This window comes from Oncorhynchus kisutch, linkage group LG23 (genome assembly GCF_002021735.2).
Source record: "Oncorhynchus kisutch isolate 150728-3 linkage group LG23, Okis_V2, whole genome shotgun sequence".
Lineage (NCBI taxonomy): Eukaryota > Metazoa > Chordata > Actinopteri > Salmoniformes > Salmonidae > Oncorhynchus > Oncorhynchus kisutch.
Genome location: NC_034196.2, coordinates 11,306,379 through 11,316,701, shown reverse-complemented (window position 1 = coordinate 11,316,701; position 10,323 = coordinate 11,306,379).

The window sequence follows — 10,323 nt, the reverse complement described above, 5'->3', positions numbered from 1 at the left end:
GTATCAATTATTTTTATTTTCAATGTAAAACCTCCTAAGGAGAATATAAGACATTAGATCTGGTAAAAGATAATACAAAGGACAAAAACAAGAGGTTTTTTGCACATTTTTTGAAATGCAAGAGAAAGGCCATAATGTATTATTCCAGCCCAGGTGCAATTTAGATTTTGGCCACTAGATGGCAGAATGGTGTGTGCACTGTTTTAGACTGATCCAATGAACCATTGCACTTCTGTTCAAAATGTTGTATCAAGACTGCCCAAATGTGCCTAATTTGTTTATTAATAACTTTTCATGTTCAAAACTGTGCACTCTCCTCAAACAATAGCATGGTATTATTTCACTGTAATAGCTACTGTAAATTGGACAGTGCAGTTAGATTAACAAGAATTTCCTGGGAAATGTTCTTGTTACTTACAACCTCATGCTAATCGCATTAGCCTATGTTAGCTCAACCGTCCCGCAGGGGACCCACCGATCCTATTACATACAACGGTCGCTTCAAAAATAATGCTTAGTATATGGGAGGTATTTTTCAACAGTCAGCCCGGTACAGACTCTGCAACAAAATCAATAGAGCATCTATTTTGGTGCTGTCCACCGGTGGCTTGTTTTTGGAGTCAGGTCCAGGAATGGTTGTTATGCCATAATATCAGGGTGCGGGATGGACCTGCAAACTGTATTGCTGGGGGATTTGAAGGACCACAGTCAGTCAATAGGTAATATTGTCGTGCCCTTGGGTTAAATGTGTATTTATGGGGCAATTTCGGCAGAAATGTTGCAGAAGGGGAGGTTCAAGTACCTAGTGAGACCCCTTGGGAAAGCTGGATTGATATGTGGCTGTCTGAAGGGTGGAATTGATGATTTTTGGAACAATTATATACACAAATGTACAGTATAAATGTTTGAGGTCCTGCAATCAGGGGTGATGTTTTGTAGTTTGGTTTCATGCTATGAGCGGCTGATCCCGGTAGTTATGGGTGCGCTCGCTTCCATGGGCGAGGCTTGATTCTTCACGCCCATGGAAAATCCCTTTGGGCTGGGGCCTTGCCGGTGTCTCAGGACAGGTGCGGGCGAGCGCACCCTCTGACCAGAGCACCCACTTTGGTAGTGCTAATTTGTATTGTATTGTTAGAAAAAAATGGTGAGGTTTCATTCATATTGCTCTCACATTTCTAGTCCTTTTCAGGTGACAAAGGAAATTAGTCTAGGAAAAGAAACTATAGAGTGGTGAGGAGGAGGAGCTTCGCGGACCCTTTGTGTCCGGAAACAATTTAGCCATTCATTGTAGTCATTGCACTCTTTAGAGTTGCTATTTTCTCATGTCAATTAACTTGTGACATTCCTAAATTACGCATTAATCAACAAATACGATAGTCAAGGTTAGCTGAACATTTCCGACTGGTCTTGGAACTGTGACAATGGGCATCCTGGCCCCGCTTGGCTCGATGAGATATCTACTGATTTCCCCAACACAGCCATATATGTACACAATATTGTACCTTTAAAATGCTTTTAACACTACGCCAATGACGCCGGTGGATCTCAAAACTGAACTTGGATCTGCGTTAAGTTGCAATGATATCCTTCGTTCGAGATGCCTCGAACCAGTCATGACTATTCAACAAAACAATATTTCATTTTCAAGTTTCTTTCCATCTAATTTCTTCGTTACATGATGGATAACTAACAACAGAGTTTTGAAGTTAAGGGTGCAGTATTTATGAAGTTTGGCAATGAGGTCCCCAATGGACCGGCTCGAACATAAAGCCTCCTCCTTTCAGACTGCAAGGGTATAATTTTCCCCCTTAATGACGTGACCTTTTGTAGTATATATATATTTTTTTACCTTAGCCTACTTAACTAGCTAATGCAGCTAGCTAGTTTAGCTTACTCAAACACCTGGCACAGAGAGGGCTGCTATGTTAGCTAGCTGGTTATGGCTATCCAACACTGGACCTCTTCCAAGTCCAGGTAAGTTTTTGGTTTTATTAATTTATTGCCACCGAGCAGCTGCTAAACTGTATACTTCTGACTGTATACTACACTGCATGAATGTAATGGGTTTACTAACACAGTAGTAAAATTCACTATGGCTATCTACTCTGATTTTAGAGCACTCTTGCCTGAGTGTGCCAGAGCGCAGGTTAACTGATGAATTCACAAACGTGCAACACCCCTTGAATGTGACCGGAGTTAGAAGAAAAATATTTTTAACAAAATTGTTGCCAGCAGCACAGTTGCAGTCTAAACATTGTGAAAACAGCATAACCACCTCTGCTAGAGCAAGTAAAATGGTCAGAGTGAGGTGTTCTCTCATTTTGTATCTGGAAGTAGCTAGCCAGTTAGCTTGGGTGTTTGTCTGCTGTTGTGAGGTCAGAACGGTCTGGATTTATGAACAGACAATCTGACAACACTTTGAATTTACTAACAGATAATGTGACAACGCTCTGAATGTACGAACGCCCAGAGCACACTCAGTGAATTTATGAACACACCCCTAGCAGCTATGATGTTAATATGGTGACAATGATGTAAGCTGTGTGTAGCAGTTATGATATGAAGGTTTGGCTTGGAAAGTTTTTTTTCGCCTGGTCACAAAAAGATGTTGTGCACTAATGTCCAGAAGCGAAGAGAAAAGATGTGAGGAGAGAGCGTAAATGTGAGAAGGAATACAACAATCAAAGGGATCATGTTTTTTTTTATGTGGCTGCTATGAAAGTGAACTGTGTTTTCAGGGGTGTATTCATTCTGCTGATTATGTTGAAAAACGCTTCTTAAATGGAAGCAAATGGAACAAAACATACCAGAATTTCTCCAATAGAAACTCGTTTGCAACTGCTGGACTATTGATTACACCCTAGATCAGCTAGACGCAGGCAAGAGTGTGCATGGCAGTATTGAATGTGTCAATGTCTGTCACCTTGATTACTGAAATTTCTCTTGGCCTGTGAACCTACATTTGTAAACTTGAATTCATAGGCTAGGTTGTAGCAACCTCATGATGGGTATAGGGAAAATGTGAGTATCATGTAGTAAAAAAACGAATTGTCCTCCCTCATCTTAAAAGGCACCGACTGCCACTGAAGTTAATATACCCTTTTATGTAAGAAAATCATGACCATCATGCTTTTAGGGAAAGAGGATCATTTTCTTCATGTATTAAACTGTGAGTTTGACCAATTCCATTCTCCTTGCTTAGGGGATCCGGGGTCCCTGGGATAATTTTTATGGAGGACTGAAAAGCTCAGTTCTGGTGACTTTTAAAAGGATTTTCTACGCCAACATTTATGAAAATAAAATCATGCTGGACACAATCTAAAATCAAATTTCCACCTTCAGAAATGGTCTCAATAACATATGTAAAAATGGTTTTAACATATTGGACCATGCATATGCATGTCTATATTATCAAATGTGCTATTAGTGTGATCACCTGTTGCCCAACTGATGAAGCATAGTGGGTATAAAATGTACAGAGGCTCATAGTCGCTGGAAGTAGGGTTGCTGCAGCACCGTCTGAAAAATCTGAATAAAATAAATAAATAGAAATCTTCTCAAAAGTGAACTGGGCCTTTACTAATCCTGTATTAGCGGACCAATCTAGCCATTTGTTGCACAGGTAAAAAAATAACATTTGCTTTCAAAATACAATGCTCAAAAAAATAAAGGGAACACTTAAACAACAATGTAACTCCAAGTCAATCACACTTCTGTGAAATCAAACTGTCCACTTAGGAAGCAACACTGATTGACAATAAATGTCACATGCTGTTGTGCAAATGGAATAGACAACAGGTGGAAATTATAGGCAATTAGCAAGACACCCCCAATAAAGAAGTGGTTCTGCAGGTGGCAACCACAGACCACTTCTCAGTTCCTATGCTTCCTGGCTGATGTTTTGGTCACTTTTGAATGCTGGCGGTGCTTTCACTCTAGTGGTAGCATGAGACGGAGTCTACAACCCACACAAGTGGCTCAGGTAGTGCAGCTCATCCAGGATGACACATAAATGCGAGCTGTGGCAAGAAGGTTTGCTGTGTCTGTCAGCGTAGTGTCCAGAGCATGGAGGCGCTACCAGGAGATAGGCCAGTACATCAGGAGACGTGGAGGAGGCCGTAGGAGGGCAACAACCCAGCAGCAGGACCGCTACCTCCGCCTTTGTGCAAGGAGGAGCAGGAGGAGCACTGCCAGAGCCCTGCAAAATGACCTCCAGCAGGCCACAAATGTGCATGTGTCTGCTCAAACGGTCAGAAACAGACTCCATGAGGGTGGTATGAGGGTCCGACGTCCACAGGTGGGGGTTGTGCTTACAGCCCAACACCATGCAGGACGTTTGGCATTTGCCAGAGAACACCAAGATTGGCAAATTCGCCACTGGCACCCTGTGCTCTTCACAGATGAAAGCAGGTTCACACTGAGCACATGTGACAGTCTGGAGACGCCGTGGAGAACGTTCTGCTGCCTGCAACATCCTCCAGCATGACCGGTTTGGGTCAGTCATGGTGTGGGGTGGCATTTCTTTGGGGGGCCACACAGCCCTCCATGTGCTCGCCAGAGGTAGCCTGACTGCCATTAGGTACCAAGATGAGATCCTCAGACCCCTTGTGAGACCATATGCTGGTGCGGTTGGCCCTGGGTTCCTCTTAATGCAAGACAATGCTAGACCTCATGTGGCTGGAGTGTGTCAGCAGTTCCTGCAAGAGGAAGGCATTGAGGTTATGGACTGGCCCGCCCGTTCCCCAGACCTGAATCCAACTGAGCACATCTGGGACATCATGTCTCGCTCCATCCACCAACAGACTGTCCAGGAGTTGGCGGATGCTTTAGTCCAGGTCTGGCAGGAGATCCCTCAGGAGACCATCCGCCACCTCATCAGGAGCATGCCCAGGCATTGTAGGGAGGTCATACAGGCACGTGGATGCCACACACACTACTGAGCCTCATTTTGACATGTTTTAAGGACATTACATCAAAGTTGGATCAGCCTGTAGTGTGGTTTTCCACTTTAATTTTGAGTGTGACTCCAAATCCAGACCTCCATGGGTTGATACATTTGATTTCCATTGATCATTTTTGTGATTTTGTTGTCAGCACATTCAACTATGTAAAGAAAAGTATTTAATGAGAATAATTCATTCATTCAGATCTAGGATGTGTTATTTTAGTGTTCCCTTTATTTTTTTGAGCAGTGTACATATGCCAAAACTGCTTTCAAAAGTGTTTTTCCACAATTGCATCAAGAATTGTTGTGCATTGACTGCTTGTCAGAATAAATTCCCCTCCTATGGCTCTCGCAACATGAATGTGCCTCGAGAGTAATATTTATCTCGCATAGAGCATACAACAAGCCGACTAGGTAAATAGGTCAACTATGAGGTAGTCTAATTTTGTTTTAATAACAACATTACATGGCAAAAATAGAAGCATTGGAAAGTTACATCCTTAGTGATAATGTATAGGCTTACCACCATTTTGGGATTTTCTGACAATTTAGGATGTTGCACACCCTTGGCTGAATGCATGTGCACCATCCTAAGGTGTCTAAAAATGAGTGATGTTACATTTGCTTTTTCAAACCGTGTTGCAAACTGCTTTCAAACACCAACCTCAACTGTATCGGTAAGTCCAGTAAATATTTTGTACATGTGGTTCCACCTGACTGGTAGATTAGGGAACATTCAGGGACATGAGGAGAAGGATGCGACTGCAGCCTGCAATTCGGGGCGTTTCTGCATGTAGCAATTCCTGCATCTGCAGGAACCCCTCTATACTTCTATTGGTCCATCTTTAAGCTGACGCCAGTACATTGGCAGTATGCAGGGACGCTCCAGTACAGTAGGTGGCAGTAATTTATCATAATGTTGGATGCCAACCACTGATAAACCCCAGTGGTAGCTGTTCTCCCGCAGTTCTGTTAACGGTGAGCGCAGGTGTTTGGCAGGCGGGAGGGAAGGACACTATCCAATCTCAGATAATACTTTTATTTCCCTTTTGACCCACATTCAAAAGTGTAACACAAATATGAAGATGTCGTGCTTGAGAGGGACAGTTCATGCAGGAACCAATGGGTTGCACAGGGTGGGGGGCATTCCAGCAGATGCAGGTATTCCACATGCAGGAATTGCGGCCTGCAGTTGTGCACTATTGGACATGAGGTTGAATCCCGTTGAAGGCACACTATTTTCAAAATTGTTTTATGTGAAACCACACTTTCTGCACTTTTGTTCAAATAATTGTTTTAGTACAGTGTAAGCGTCTGCCTTAAGCATCCTAAATAATGCCATAGATTCAGTTTTGGAAAAATACTAAACGTGGCAAAAAAAGGGAAGCATAATGTAAGCTGAACCACAGAGTTTTGATGAAAACAATGGAGAAAAAAATTCTGATATTTCACATACTGCTATTTATTGCTGACCAGCAGATGTCACCGATAATGAAACTGAGTAATGAACAGTTTTTTGGCACAATTTGGTTAAAGCTCTGAAGCCTTTAGAAAGTCTCTGTTTCCCATCACTACCGAAAATGGTGATGGTGGATGTTTTATTAAGACAGTACACATTTTCACCTTTTTTTCAGCGGCTAGCCATTAAAGCTAGTTACGGAGGAAAATGATGCCCTTGCAGCCTGAATGGAGGATGCTTTATGTACGAGCCGGTCCACATACACGAGTGTATTACCGGGAATGCACATAAAATCCCAGACATTAGTGCAGCTCCAGAACCCACTATCGGCTGCCTAGGCTAACATGTGCTCAGCCCCCACTTTCACTCCCTATTCACCCATGACTGCATGTCCACGCACGTCTGACTCGATCATCAAGTGTTTTTTGGCGACTACAGTTACCAACAACAACAAGAAAGCCTACAGGGAGGAGGTGAGGGCCCTCGCGAAGTGGTGCCAGGAAAATAACCTCTCCCACAATGTCAACAAAACGAAGGAGCTGATCGTGGACTACAGGAGACTGTGAGAGCAGAGCCCCATCCAAATCGACGGGGTTGCAGAGGAGAGGGTCAAAAGCGTCAAGTTCCTCGGCTTGCACATCCCTGACGACCTAAAATGGTCCCTTCACACAGACAGTGTGGTGAAGGAGGCGCAACAGCACCTCTTCAACCTCTGGACCCTCACAAACTTCTACAGATGCACCATTGACAGCATGCTGGCAGGCTGTATCACCTCCTGGAACGACAATTGCACTGTCCGCAGCCGCAGGGCTCTCCAGAGGGTGATGTGGTCTTCCCAACGCATCACCAGGGGCCTGCCCTCCAGGACATCTACAGCACCCGGTGTCACAGAAAGGCCAAGAGGATCATCAAGGCCCTCAGCCACCCTAGCCAGGCCCTGTTATCCCCGCTACCATCTAAAAGGCAGAGCCAGTATAAGTGCATCAAAGCTGGGACCGAGTGACTGATTTAACAGCTTCTATCTCCAGGCCATCAGCCTGTTAAACAGTCACCACTAGCTGGCCTCTAGCTGGCCGTGTCAGAGGAAGGCCCTAAAAATTGTCAAAGACTCTAGCCACCCAAGTCATAGACTTTTCTCTCTGCTACCGCATGGCAAGCGATACCGATGCACCAAGTCTGGAACTAACAGGACCCTGAACAGCTTCTAACCCCAAGCCATAAGACTGCTAAATAGTTTGTCCGGGTAGCTATTTGGTTAACTAATTAACTATCTGCATTGACCCTCATTGCACTAACTTTTTTGACTCATTACATACGCTGCTGCTACTGTTAATTATGCTTAGTCACTTTATTCCATAGTTTTTGAATCTGTACTGGTACCCCGTGTTACCTAATGGTAAGAGCGTTGGACTAGTAACCGAAAGGTTGCAAGATCGAATCCCGGAGCTGACAAGGTAAAAATCTGTTCTGCCCCTGAACAATTAATTAACCCACTGTTCCTAGGCAGTCATTGTAAAATAAGAATTTGTTCTTAACTGACTTGCCTAGTTAAATAAAGGTATAAAATGAAAACTCATTGTGTACGTGTTATTACTTTTTAAAATTATTTCTCTATTTTCTCTCAGCATTGTTGGGAATAGCCCATAAGTAAACATTTCACTGTTAGTCTACACCTGCTGTTTACGAAGCATGTGATGAATAAAATTGTATTTGCTACCCTATGTACATAGTCATTGAACACTGGTCACTTTAATAATGTTTACATACTGATCAGATAATTTTACCCATTTTATATGTATATACTGTATTCTAGTCATGGCTCATCCTAAAAGTACTGCTGTACTAACTATTTCTATTCATATACTGTCCATACACCATTATATATTATATATATATACACACATATGTTTATATACTGTATATTTATATTCTGGACTCGAGCTCGGGCCTAGTTCGCACTCGGCTAATTCAGGAGACAGATTGGAGATTTTATGCCCTGATATCAGGAGCAGGCAGCAAAAAGTTTAATTAAACAATTCAGAGACTGAAACTAATGAATCAGATGACATATTTAGGGAGAGCGAATCGATATACAATCCGGAAATCAGCTGTAACTGTCAATAGTCAAACAAAGCTGAAAGCGACGTTTGAGTTGAACCCTGAATACAGAAAATGAATGGTGAAGTCGCTTTCGGGCACAGATGCCTCAAAACAACTAAGGCATAATCTTATTCTATGGTATTATAGCGGTCTGTAAACATATGTTCGAGGTGCATGACGCCACCTACTGTGTGGGCTGTGTCTGTTTACTGTGCTGGAGTGTGAATTAATTACACTTTGACCATTGCTATGAACGCTAAGCTAACCTTACTGAAACATCACTCATTGGCCTATCCCTCCATTCTGGCACAGATCTACTATTCACTGGGATCCTCTCAGAATAATTCACCCTTGATCCATTCTACTTTCTTCACTGCCTCAGCATACGACACATGCACTTCTCTGACCCTGGCAAACAAGGTATAAATCTTCTATGATATAATGGTGGCTCGCAAACAAACGTTAGAGGTGCATGCCACCACCTACTATGCTGGAGTGTGTGGTCAATCATGGTTTACAACATTTCCAAATCCTCCTACCTACCTCAGAACCTCTGAGAAAATAAAGAGCCCTACTAACTTCTAATAGACCCTCCTCCATCCCCAAAATCCTTTCCAAACGCCCCCAACCCTGTCTAACCTTCATGACCCTACACTTCAGTCTTTCCCTCTCTTCAACATACCTACAACACTATATGAACACATGCTCCACCGTTTCATCGATCATACAATCCAGACACAAACCTTTCACATGGCTTACCAACCAGATGTAATGACGAGTTCAATCTACAATGTCCTAAGTGCAATCGAGCAAACACCACCTCTTCCTTCCTAATCTGATCTTTGAATCTTGGTCCACCTTACTTTCTTTGGAGGGCATATAAATTCTGGCCCTTGGGCTCAGAGTTACATCTCTTCTGCCACACATCTATCTTACATCTGGCCTCACCTCTACCCAGTGGAACATTAATATCCATTATATCTCGTTTCAAAGCGCTTTTGGCTAACTGGTCTACAATTGAATTCCCTTCCCCACCCGAATGTGCTGGGACCCAGCAGAATCTCACTACTACAACCAGTCTCTCAATTATCCAAAATAACATGAATACCTTCAATAGTAAGTCACTCCTATTAGATTTACCAGATAAACTATTCAATACAGAGAATCTGAGCATACTATAATTCTAACAGGTTGTACATCCTCCACCCACTGGAGGGCAACTATTATTATTATTTTTTATTATTTTTTATTTTACCTTTATTTAACCAGGTAGGCAAGTTGAGAACAAGTTCTCATTTACAATTGCGACCTGGCCAAGATAAAGCAAAGCAGTTCGACAGATAAAACGACACAGAGTTACACATGGAGTAAAAACAAACATACAGTCAATAATGCAGTATAAACAAGTCTATATACAATGTGAGCAAATGAGGTGAGAAGGGAGGTAAAGGCAAAAAAGGCCATGATGGCAAAGTAAATACAATATAGCAAGTAAAATACTGGAATTATCACCAACAGTTCAACTGAGTATACTGACAGTTCATCTGTTAGTCTTCGAAATATCTGCACATCAAATTCAGAAACGTAAACGCCTGCTCCCGTGCACCCAATATCTGGGTCCTTGGTGCATCCTGTTTCTATTGATCATCCTTGATGTTTCTACAACTTGATTGGAGTCCACCTGTGGTAAATTCAATTGATTGGACATGATTTGGAAAGGCACACACCTGTCTATATAAGGTCCCACAGCTGACAGTGCCTGTCAGAGAAAAAAACTGCTCATGAGGTTGAAGGAATTGTCCGTAGAGCGCCAAGACAG